Raw genomic sequence first — 13,322 nt, 5'->3', positions numbered from 1 at the left:
GCAATCCATGTGTTCTAAACACTTAGGTTTTGAGGCTAGATTCGCGTCAACACACTCTTTGGCAACTTTACTGTGTAACGATTGTTTCGGCTACACCTTGCAGCCAATTTTTCTTCCCTAGCCAATTGCTTAATTCTTTTATCATATTGTATATGTCATTACCATTGCATCAGACCAAAGTATCGGTACATCTGTTCTTGGTCACTTGTGTTATTGCTTAATGTCGTGCTGCGTATTACTACTACTATTGTGAAGATCAGCATGGATCAATCAAGAGTTTGATTTGACCATAGAAGAGTACCGAGGTGCTGCACTGTAATATTACTATAACAAGCCTATGGTACAACCCCCTTTAATCCCGGTTTGGGAACCAGGACTATGCAATCGAGACTAAAGGTCTTGATTTTTAGTCCCGGTTCCTCCATCCGGGACTAGAGGTGTTTTATTGGGTAAAAAAAAGTTGCAGATGTGGAGATTCGAACATATGACCTCCCCACTTCAGCTCTTGCATGCGTTACCATCCTCACCTACCGCCACACATCAAACTTAGATAAGATACGCTTTCCTTTTAAATTCAGTTTGGAGACACCTTTACTCCAGGTTTTGAGACACAAACCGGGACTAAAGGTACCTTTAGTCCAGGTTCGTGTCTCAAACCGGGACCTAAAAGTCACACTTTTAGTTCAGGTTCATGTCTCAAACCGGGACTAAAGATTCTCGCACTGACATGCCTCGGACACATCTCGGTAACCGTTACACCGGGACTAAAGGGTAGAATTAGTTCCCAGTTTGATTACAAACCGAGACTAAAGGTACAAGTCCTCCCTTTAGTCACGGTTGCAATTTTTAAACCGGGAATATAATACTTTTGGCCATGGATGAAATGTCGTTCTCTACTAGTGTACCGTTTTCTTACCTTTGGGAGATGGCCAGTCGGACCGCCTTGGGCCGGTTGGACCACAGGTTGCATCTCGTGGGAAGAAGAGGGATAACGACTAGTTTTTGGTACTCTCTATATATAGAGGAGTGGTCGGCGTGGAGCTTCTCTTGGCCACTTGGAAAAGTTGTATAGTTGGTGAGAAGCTCTATTTCTACTCGTCTGCAAGAGGGTCAACATTTGGACAGTGGAGAGATCGATTGAGTGGCATTAGGTAGTTGATTTGCAAGCGGGTTTGCTTGTCACTCTTGGAGCTGCTGACCTCCTAGACGACTTAGAGTTTGTGGCTCTATGGAGCACCGTGTGGTGATTGTGCAGTTGCTTCGAAAATTGGTTTGAAAGTGCATCCAAGTCCCCTAGTGGGTTTTGGTGGGTTAGATGACAAAACAATTAAAGGAACTAATTAGTTTGGTGAGTGCTTCAATTGGTTCCATTGCAAATGAGCATATCCAACTCAAGTCATGTACTACATGAAGAAGAAGCAAGCATGATTGATAAGGCAAAGAGAGAAAGAGAAGAATATAGTTTGATCTCAATAGTGGTCTTTGCTTTGCATGGACAAGAAGAGATTGATAAGTTAATTGGTATTGATTCAAGTATCGAAGAATGAGTCAAGAATGCATGAGTGAAGAAATTTCAAGATATATAATGGATATAAGATGATCTCAATATTGCTTTGATTGTATGGACAAAGACTTAGAAAATCACTATGCATTAGTACAGATCAAGTTGGAAGAAGGCAACTATCAATAGAGAAATGCTATTTTATATGCAAATCCAACTTTATTCCTTGCTAATGTCAAATGCATACTCCTTTGTTTTTTTATATATATGACTAAGTCATGCGGAGTACATTTGCCAAATGTATACGTCTCCTCCTCTGCTAATGATTAACATATGTGGTTGCCTAATTCTACTGTCTTTGTTAATGGTTTTCATATTTGAAATCTTTTGTTCCCACCATTATGTTTGAATCTTGTTTTCGCGATTGTAAGCTTTTTAGAAACTAAATATGAGATACTTAGAACCACCAATGTTGGCCAACGGAATGCATATACAATATATAGATTACATGTCATCGTCATTGGAGCACGAACATTTTTACAAACTAAACAAAGCTAATGACAAGATTTATGTGTCTCACCAACATTACAAAGCCATATGTAGTTCATGTGTCTAAAAGGTCCATCTTATCTCTTCATCTATTTTTTGCTTTTCTTTGGATCAAATAAGAATACATCAAGTTCAATAATTTGATGAGCCATAGGCTCAGTCTTGCAACGTGAGTACCCGAACTCCCAGATGGCATTTTCCCCTCTAATAATAAAGAGCAGATGGTGATGGAGCAATTGAGGTGTCCTTGGATCCCTGTCTTATGAAAAGATGACCTGAAAACCTATAGAAACTAGGAAACTTGTAAATGAAAAAAGTTGTAAATTGAGTACGGTAGCTTTGGCGAACGGATACTGTCGTTGACGTCGACATGCCTTCTTCCTTTCCAGTGAAACCTCCAAATCATGCGCAACCCCGTCGCAGGCCCCAGCCACTCCGTGATGCATACTTGCAAGACAAGGATGCACATGTATACACCCACGAACCCGTAACTGAGTGCCCTCGTGGTCGCCACGGAGAGCAGAGCCGCCTGAAGGCCAGCATCATGCAAACGAGCGACACCACCAAGAGCTGCAGCGCCGCCGCGAAGCTCTTCCACGAACCGGCAGAGCGCGACGCCTTCCCATAGACGAGCAGGACCACCGCCACGATGGACGTTACCACGGCCCCGGTGTTCAAGAGCAGGAAGCTCTTGAAGATAGTCTCGTCCTTGAGGTTCGCCTTGCCGTTCACCGCCGTACCCCCGGGTAGTTGAACCCGGCGGCGAACGCGGCGGCGACGATGAGGCCGGCCACCACCGCGAGGCTGTCCGACGTGTTCTGTATCCCCTTCTGCACCTTGTCCGCGGCCAACCCACTGCTCCAGTTGGTCCTGCCTCTGCGGCCGGAGCTGTGCCCGTAAGCGACTAGCGCGACCACCAGGCTTACCATTTGAAGAAACTGGTGGTTGATTCCGGCGGCGAGATCAAACGCTGTGTGACCATCGTTGTTCGGAACATTGGCCCGCACCTTGCCGTTGCGTAGCAGATCCACCACGATGCCGGTCGATCCCGCTGCCCCACCGCGAGGTGGAGAGGTGTGTTCCCCTCCCTATCCTGCGCGTCCAGGAGGCCGCGCAGCATGGGATTCTTGTGGCGAGCGACACCACGAGAGCCCTCCCCCGGGCCGCGGCGTGGGGACGAAGGTCCCGCCATTGCCGTCACGGAGCTCGGCGGCGTCGGGGCAGCTCCCTAGCAAGTTCGTCACGACGCGGTGGTGTCCCATCCGCGCCGCGACTTGGAGAGCCGACAGGCCGCTCGAGTCCTTCTTGTACACCGTTCCCGGCGGCCCGGCGCGCAGGATTGCACGCACGATGCTGCGATCGCGCCGTCCGACGACGCGAAATGGAGCGGGCTGCTGCCGCTGCTGTCCGACTTGTCGGCCAGAGGCTGGCCTCCATTCCAGTAGCAGGTGAACCATTTCTGCAGGCACGCAAATGATCAACACATTAGTTCACTGCAATTATTTTTTTCTTCCAGTAATACCATTAAGAATCCAACAAGCAACTAACCTGAGCTCTGGAAAACGGCAGCGTGGCGAGCATTCTGTGCGCTTGGCCCCATCGATGACGCGTCCTTGCACTTGGTAATAATCGCTCTGACTGCTGACACCGAGCCGCTAATTACAGCCAAGTACAACGGCGACACGCCGGCGTTGTTCAGCTCGGCCGCCGGTTGTGCCGCCGCCGAGACTAGCACCTCCACCCGCCGCGCCGTGCCCGTGCCTCGCCGCCAGGTGCAGGGCCGTGTCGCCTGCCTCGTTCTTGCATCCCAGAATGTTCTCGCCCCGGTCCCTGGCCAGCTCGACGAGGACCGCGACTGCCCTGGCGTGCCCAGCCCTCGCCGCGCAATGCATCGGCGTGTCCAGCGCCGAGTTCTGGCGAGAGAGGAGGCCCTGGTCCTTGAACCTGCGGTAGAGCTCCCGGATCAGCTCATGGTGCCCTTCTCCGCAGCCACGTGTAGAGCTGTTTCCTCTCCGCAGTCAACTCAAGTATGTCGCACTGACCGTGCATAAACAACGCCTGAAACGGTATTCAGGAAATTAGTACAATAACCGAATTCGTGTGTCAAATGACGAGTTCATTGGAGCCAAATTCATCGGATAGGTTAGGGACCGGGGTTTTCGAGAGAGGAGCCCTCAAGTCCCTACTTTTTGATTTGAGGGCCTCCTACTTTGAGGGCATGATTTTTTTATTGTTATAGAAGGAGCTCTCAAATCTATTCTAATAGACACTGGCACATTTGCTCAGTCATTCTCTATTCTTCCCTCCTAAGCTACACAGTGTGTGTGTGTGTGGGGGGGGGGGGGGGGGGGGGGGGGAGAATAATGAGGGGGATGGATCCGACAATGTCTCTATACATAGAAAGGGAGTCGCTAGGGAGTAGGCTGGAGAGAGGCACGCCATTAGCGGAACCGAAGGGGAGGACGACAACAGGAGAGTGGGAGGAGGAGTCACTGGGGTAGGCCACACAGAGCGTTGGGTGGGTGGGAGGGACGTAAGAAACAGTGCACCCGGCAAGAGGAGTGTCAGGAAGTGTAGCGAGTGCTCGAGCGAGCTTAGTTTCAGATAGGTCGGGGAGATAAATGACTGAAACTGAAAAATATGGGCCTCATCTAGATTCCCAAAAATGAGGTCCGATCCCGTGGGGAGAATTTAAGAGCCTTTTTATTTTTATGGGGTCTAAGTAGGAGCCCTGCTCAACTTGTGTTTTTGACCTGACCTTTCAAAAATATGGTTTAGGAGCCTGTTGAGGAGCTGCTAGAGTTACTCTTATTTGCTATTTCACTACCAACTCATCAAACAACTATCGCAGAAGCTTGACGGTGCCTTAGTATTCAGCTCTTTCTTCCCTGTCTCATCTTTCACCCTTATTTGCTCCTAAGCCACCTACCGCACAACTACGTGCTTTTTATTTTTGTGAGAATTATACAATTCTTTCCTTTAGTGCGTTATAGCTAGATGATGATTATCATGGTAGCTCCAAAATGAGTCTCCAAAAGTAATATTAAGATTAATAATAACAGTCATTTTGCCTTGGTGCTTTTATTTTTTTTGGAAAACTTAAAATAAATAAAAAGGTAAGATATAGAAAGATTTGAAATTTGCACATTAGGTTGGTGCTATTTATTCGTTCTCACCTAAAATTATAGATTTCTTTTATTTTAAAGAAAGGTGGTGTGTCCCGTATTTTTGTGGTAGTTGTGTCGCCGTGAAATCAGTTGTTGTAAGTACAAGTGTTCCGATAGAAGGCATCATGACGGGGACATGCTTGGAAGTCTCTTTGACGTTGCTTTCCCATAAGAAGCCATCTACATTTGATTTGAATATTGACCGTTCAAACAGTCAACAAAGTCGCCACACGGGTATAGTTGACCAAAGAGGCCCGCGGGCTGATGGTCCGGCCATGGCACAGGATTCTGGCTCGGCCGAGGTATGGCACGGTCTGGGTTAGTATTTCTTGCCTACTAGTCTATGCCGTGTTCGTTTGGCTTATAAGCCATACTTTTCAGCCAACGAACAAATTTTTCTCTTATAACAAATCAGTCAATAGTATTTTCAGCCATGGCTTATCAGCCAAGCGAACAGGGGCAACTAGCGTGATAGAGTCGACGTGTGGACACATGTCACGAGACGACGATGGTTGATTAGAGCCGCTGCACATCCCAACGATGAGCGATCTCCTCATCGAGATCTTCTCGCATGTTCGGACACCAAAACCATCGCATCCGTCCGTGCCACTGACCACGAGTCTGACCGTGAGGATCTATTGTATTGCTCGTCATCGGTGACGCCGGTACTCCTTCCAGCTTCTCATCGCCGACCGAAACTTGGTGACGAGGATCTTCCTCACGGAGCACGGCGAGTGGGACGACGTCATCCACAACCACCCCATACCGGTCAACTTCCTCCCCGTCCTAAACCGTCTCTCCCCACCTCTTGTCATTGGAAGCCACCACCATCAATTAGCTTAGCTGTGCAAGGAACGGGGTATCAATCGTCCTGGATGTCTGCACGGCGAGGGCCACGTGCACATGGTCATCGAGTTGCCACCCCAACCCAAGGCTTCAGGCAGGTGAGGTCGCCGATGCTCCAAAGACATGGACAAGGGGCCCCTAGATTCCTGGATCGGTGAATGGAAGGCTGAGCCTGCTCTTGTCACTGAGCCATGTGTCGTAGATATGTAGTCGCTGTCGGCGTCATCGTCAGAGGCGACGAGGTGGACTGGACAGGTACTGATGATCCACAGGCAGGCCATCACCCGGCAGTGTCCGGGCTGCGCGCGCCGTTCGGTGAGCGGAGAGGCACCGTGGTGCGGCAAATAGAGGGAGTGGAGCTTGCTAGATCGACCTATGATCGAGACAGGCATGCGTCCTCAGCGGATGAACTAACGAAAATCGGCGAGCCCGGCCGCTACTTGCTGTTTGTTTGCAGTTGTGCTTTGACCAATCAAATTATGAACTGAAATCTTAAACAGATTGCCATCGGTCCGGTCTAAATGAATTTGTCTCTTGTAACACCCTAAAATTTGAATTTTTAGAAATAGGGCTAAAAAGATTTAAGTTGGAATTTTTGTACACATGAAATATAGGAAAATAAAATTTTTCATTTAATTAAAATTCATCATAAGGTAGCAACATGTTTGAGCATACATGCCCTTGCATTTGATTTATTGTAATGAGTGGTTGAATCCAAAATTCAAAATGAATTTAAAAAGCTTTTGAAAAATATATTAAAAATGGCTTTGAAATAAAAGAGAATTGGGAAATGAAAGAATTTAAAAAGTTATAAACTTTATTTTTGAAAGCCTACTAAAATTTTCCATTTTTATTTGAATTGAAAAGAATATTTGAATTAATATTTAACTTGATTTGGTTCAAAGAAATTTAAACCATATTTGAATTGGAATTTGAAATAAGAAAAGAAATAGAAAAGAAAAAAAAGAAACCCTCTCTCCTCCCCTCTCTCCCTTTCGGCCTGCATGGCCCAACTTGCCTCTTCCCTCAGTTGGCCTGCTCCTGTTTTTTATATTTTTCTCCCCCGCAGCCCGGCTCTCTCTTTTCCCTACTTCACAACGTCGCTGAGGCCCAGCAGAGGCCCGCTCTTTTCTCTCTCGCGCCTCGGCCCAGTTCGGCAGCCCATCCGCTCAGCCGAAGGCAGCAGCCCGCACCGGCGCGCTTCTCTCTCCCTTTGTCTCTCTGACCGCCCGTCCCCGCGTCCTCCTTTTGTTGATAGGTGGGTCCGCCCCGTCAGGACCGTCTCCCACCTTGAGCCGTCCCCGCAATGGACTCTGCGCCGCCCTCCGAGTCCGCGCTGCCCCGTCCTCCGCCGTTGCCTTGTGCCCTACGAAGGCCAACCCTTAAATAGCGATCCTCCACGTTCCTTTTCGTCCCCGCTGAGGCCTAGGACCACCAGCTGCACCCTAGCGCCCCCCGACCCCGCCGAGAAGAAGCCATCACCGCCGGGTCACTCCGTCGTCCCTCCGTCACGGTAAGAAGATCCCCAAGCTTCGTGAGTACTCCTTGAGCACGCTGAGACCCTTTTCTTCCCTTTTTTCCCTCTGAGCTGTCTTGCGCCACGTAGCAGTTGCTTCAACGCCACCATAGATCGCCACCAGCTTGCTCCACTCGCCAATAGCTGTTGTAAGTGGCCGAATTGAGTTTGGTGCCTCCCAATCTTGCTCCCTGTGCCAAAATCCGAGCCTAATTGAGCCCGTAGGCGTTATCCCCTTTTACTCCGACGAGCAATTGCAACGCTGGCGAGAAATCCCGCCGTCGGCCACTGTTCCGGCAATTGCTTCCCCAATTCCCCTCTCGGTACTAATCCAGACCGTTCGATCCAGATCTAACGGCCGATATGGCTTGATACCCCTTCGCCGGTCAACATTGCAAAAGAGCCCCTGCGTTTTCTATTATCGAACCCGCGGTCCAAAGCGTAATCACAGAATCCGTTTTCTTCTTTGGAGAGCGTAGTTTGATCAGTTTAGATCCAAAATACGTTTTCACTTATTTACAGTTTTGCCACTATTTTCTTTAGGCAATAACTTCTCCGTTTTAACTTCGATTTGATCCGTTCAACTTGCGTTAGGTTCGTAATTTCATGATCTACATGTTCATACCACAGTTAAATATGTTTTCAAACTTTTAAAATTTGAGGGTAGATTTAATCTATTATTTTAATAAAGGAAATCTTGTTTATTTCATATCTTCTGCGTTTTAGATCTGTTTTGACCCATTCAAGTTGCGTTAAATTCATAGCGACGAGATCTATGCGTTAGTAACAGTGGTTATCATGTCACTAATACTAGAATTGCATGGTTTAACTTCTAATTTGGATAGTAATTATGCAACTGGATTTTATAAATAAGATATGATTTGTTTTTATAATTCAAATCTAAATTTAACTTAATTCAATTTATATAAGCTTTTATATAGTTAAAATAAATGAAGCCTATAGTTTTATTTTCCACGTATAAAGTAAATCCATCGGTAGATGTATCTTTTTCACCGTAGCTCCGATTAGAGTGCTTCTTGCGACTGTGTGTTCGTAGCGATGCGTGGAATCGTGTTTCAAAGTCTTTCACTTATTTTTCTATGATTGATGTACTGTTCTGATTTAGTTCTATTGTTTGCTTCGTGTATGATTGTATGGATGCTTGTGTGGTGCTTTATAATTTTGTCCAGCCGGTGAGATATACGTGGTAATCAAGAAGAAGAAGAACGTTGAAGATTAAAGCGTACCGAAGGATCTGTGTTTAAGGCAAGTATAGCATGGGATCTTTCTTGTTATCCTATACACCTTTAATCACTTAATTCATATTGCATGTGTCTACCTTGACTGTCACTAAGGATTTTCTAGCACTTTGTTACCCTGTACCTTGATACCTTTGGGTTATTGCATTGGGTAGTATGATGCTAGTACTCAACTACAACCATGATCTTGTCACTTGACTAATGTAATATGCAATAAACATTAAAAGATGCTTTTTAGCAACATGGAACAAGGGGGCTAGAGCATTGAGCTATTTTTATGGTGCTCTAGATTTCTCTCCCTAAGGACTTATCTGTAAGTGATCATCTAGGACTTACAGTACAGCTGTAGGGCTATATGGCTCTGGCTTTAGCTCAGTATGAGGACCTTTTCTAGCTTGTTAGTGGTTACCTTTATTGGCGTAAGAATGGCTTAACGAATCGGATATAGTACGGCCTCTGTCCCCTTGAGTATAGGCTGCGCGTCATTGTGCCATCGGGAAGGGGGGCTCTATATCTATTTGTCGAGTGAATCTAATGGCCCTAACTTATTAGACGAACCTTTGAAAGGCTTCATAGTGAACCCTGCCGACCTTCCTTGGTAGTGGGTCAAGAGGATCGCAACCTCGGGCGAAAGGGTAAATCACGACTCACAGTGAAAGTGTACAACCTATGCAGAGTGTAAAACTGATATATCAGTCGTGCTCACGGTCACGAGCGGCCTTGGAACATTTGCGGAATAGACGATGAACACTAATGATATGGATGATGAAGATGCACATTAACGATTACTGTTTATGCTATTCATTATTCATGTTTACCTGATCATGTGTTTATGAGCTTGTGATAAACTTGTTGCTACTCAATTGCTAAAATTGTGGCAATTAAAAGCTAATCGCAGTTAAACCAGTGTCAACCTTTTGAGCCTCATGAACCCCATGTTATATTTGTTGAGTACGACATGTACTTACGCTTGCTTTATATTTTTCAAATATTTGGATAAAAATCCCGGATGGGTACCGGATTGCTAGAGTTTGGAGGAATTAGGCTTGTGGTCAACCAGTCAGTTGTCCCTATAGATTTGGAGTCTTCGCCTGAAGATCAGAGTTGTCTTTCCGCTGTCTATACTTTGAGGTTATAATCTTTATACTAATACGCTATGTAATAAGCATTGTCTTATGATATTACCCTTATTTGTAGCTATATGTGAGATTTGACATCCTGGACTCACATATGGTGTGTATCTGGTTTTGTTCTTAAAACCGGGTGCTACATCTCTAAACTATACATAGTGCAAACCCTAATAAGGGTTACCATATGAAAAATCAAGAGATGCCTCTCGTTGACAGACCATTGATTATGGATCCACAAAGAAAGTCATGGAACTCAATATTTAACTATATCAAAGCATAAGTAGTATGAAAATATCTCTGTGCTTTGTAACATAAAAATATATCAACATTATATTTTAAATTTGATACAAACTTAGGGGCATTATCATATTATTTGCTAACATTAGCTTGTATTATGGATGATATGATAATCTTAAAATAAATTATAGCATTTAAATTTTATATAAATGGTAAAACATAAATATAGATATGTACCGTTCCTTTTGTTTTCATGAATATTTTATAATTTTTCTCTCTCGTTGCAACGCACGGGCATATTTGCTAGTATATCTAAAAAAGCCAAAAATATCTTATAATTTGCAATGATGAGAGTAATATTTAGCTGCTAAAAATTAGTAAGATTTTGTTTGAATTCTCTCAGCTAATATGTCAGGCTAGTGCGACTCCAATGTAAACGGATGTGTGAGCACTAGTGGCTTCAGAACACCCAAATCTTAATTTGTTACCTTTCCTTCTATGCCAACCTACCATTCATTAATGTATTATTCCCTTTGTTATGAAATATTAGGGATTCAACGTTCAAAATTTGTACCAAATATAGGTCTCAATCATCCTCCCCTCTATCCTTTGTCTTTTTACCAAAAAAAAAAATTGAGTCTTTTAAACTTAACATCACCTAAAATAACCAGCTAGTTATTATTGGCCAGGACTCAAATTCAAATATTAATTCTTGGAGCCAAATGAAGAATTTGGAAGCAGAAAGAAAAGAAAAAAAAAAGGTTTAGGTCTGTTTCGTTAGTTACCTGTGGCTTGACAGTCTATCGCAGCGGCGTGTTGTTGCAGAAGCAGCGCCGTGACCTCGGCCATACTCCCTTTGTAGACGGCGAGATAGAGAGAAGGGCACATGTTGCCGACGACCATGCGCTCATGGTCACATTGCGGCGGCTGCTGCATCGGCGGCGGCGTTGCCATTGCAGGCGAGCCGGCAGGCGAAGCACCGGCGGCAAGCTGGATGGACTGCTGCTGAGGATCCATCCGGCCTGTGAAAGCGGTTGGCAGCTCGCTGCGCCAGGCGAGGTGGGAGGTATATATATGGTCTTTCTTGCGGAATGGTGTCAAATGCATGCAGACAAGTTGTGTGGCGCACGGACTGTCCGGCCGGCTAAAAGTCACATCAAGAAGCTACTACGCAACTAAGGAGTTGTCCACGACACTACGCATACACACATCAACAATTCAACAGTCAACAATGTGATGAACTGAAACACTTGCACGATATATCTCTTATATGTGTTGTTGATGTTGAGGCCAAGGAGTAAGAACGTTAGATAATTTTTTTTTGGAAAGCACATATATAGCTTTCATGGTGACAGGTACGTGTGACTAGGAAGCGTGTCAAGCGTAATATCACTGGACGGTCACATGAGACCTTAGATTCATTCATGGATGCTGCGTGTACGCCCAAGTCCGTCGCCGTCGCCACACCGTACTGCGCATGGCAGCCAAGTTACTGCATGGTCAATAAGTACTAGTCTGCTAAGCTTAGGTAGAGAAAAATGACGTACCGAAGAAAAGTACGCCGGTAGCCACGCGTGGCCGTGTGCATCGCATGGCGGCATGGCATTGTTCAGACACACGGCCATGCGTGCACCACAACTACAAGCACTGTTCGCCGGTAGCCATGCGTCCCTGAGTGATAGATGTTATTCCTGAAGCTACATGTATGCAGGTCGATCGGATAGGAAGTGGTTGTGACGATCAAAATTGTCCAGCACGGATGATGATTTGGGAAAACTGGCCTGGTAATTTAAGGCCGGTTTGGATAACTTTATCAAATTTCAAAAAAAATTCGTTATTACATTTCTCTTGTCGAGATTATTTAGATATGTAAATAAAACACTTAATTTAGAGTCTGAATGAGAGAGCCACGGCTTCGGAAGTATCGATCCAAGCCTCCAAAACTGACCATAACCCGAGTTAGGAGTTGTATGTTGGCATGGAATTTATTTGAGTTTCGACTCCTATAATTAAGGAGTTTCAACTCCTATAAGGACAAGCCACGTTAGATTGAGAAGAATCACTATAACAAAATGGATTTTTGGAGATAGCCTCATTTATTTGCAAAAGGAGGTCCAAAATTATTCAAGTCTCCTAAAATACCTAGTGAACTTCAAAGGTAGCGATTGTTCTATATTGGGAGATAGTTCACCTCTGTAATTTTATTTTTACAGAGACCATCTTGTTGAGGAAGGGGAACAACCCACTTCTGCAAATAAAAAAATCCCCATTTCAGAAAAATAATAATAATATAGTAGTGAATATTACTTTTTAACATATTTTCTTCTTTGGCCTATTTCCAACCCCTACTTATAGTGACCAATAGGAATCTCAATAGGAACCAATAAACAAACTTAAAAGAAAGTGAAGGAACATTGTGTGTGTCTATATATATATATATATATATATATATATATATATATATATATATATATATATATATATATATATATATATATATATATATATATATAGAGAGAGAGAGAGAGAGAGAGAGAGAGAGAGAGAGAGAGAGAGAGATAGAGAGAGAGAGAGAGAGAGGGAGAATATATTCAGTAGTCTGCTACAAATTAAGTTATTTTATAGCCACCTCCATATACGATAATTTTATATACTAATTTATGATAGTGTCAATACATATTTACGATAGTTAGCTTAGTATAACACATGGGGATATTTACCATAACATTATAGTAAATCAATTAGTAAGGAGTTACTATAATCTCATAAATTAACATAGTAATTATCGTAACTCAAAGTGGCTACAAAATAAGTTATTCTGTAGCCAGCGACAGGGTAGTAGTTCTCTCTCTCTCTCTTTATCTCTATAGAGATAAATGCACTGTAGGTCCATTAACTTTTTGTGCTGTGTCATTCAGGTCCATTAACTCTGAAAGTGTAGATTTGGGTACATGAACTTTTAAGTTGTGCCATTTAGGTCCAAATCTGACCGTTTAGGGATTTGATCCTACGTGGAACGCATGACAGCACCATAGGCCATGTGAGCAGCACGTGAGGGCCCTTTGCCATTCGTTTTTTTGCCGATAGCCCCCTATGATTTCCATTCCCTCACTCTTC

The 13,322-nt window shown here is 44.4% G+C and overlaps 1 pseudogene; it reads right to left on the bottom strand.

The window, feature by feature from the left end:
• Positions 1-2,254: 2,254 nt before the first annotated feature.
• LOC136485466 (protein ACCELERATED CELL DEATH 6-like) lies at positions 2,255-11,238 on the bottom strand (annotated as a pseudogene).
• Between the last annotated feature and the right edge of the window lie 2,084 nt (positions 11,239-13,322).

This window comes from Miscanthus floridulus, chromosome 10 (assembly GCF_019320115.1).
Source record: "Miscanthus floridulus cultivar M001 chromosome 10, ASM1932011v1, whole genome shotgun sequence".
Lineage (NCBI taxonomy): Eukaryota > Viridiplantae > Streptophyta > Magnoliopsida > Poales > Poaceae > Miscanthus > Miscanthus floridulus.
Note: the sequence above shows the minus strand (reverse complement) of the source record. Positions and strands in the feature narration are given on the sequence as shown.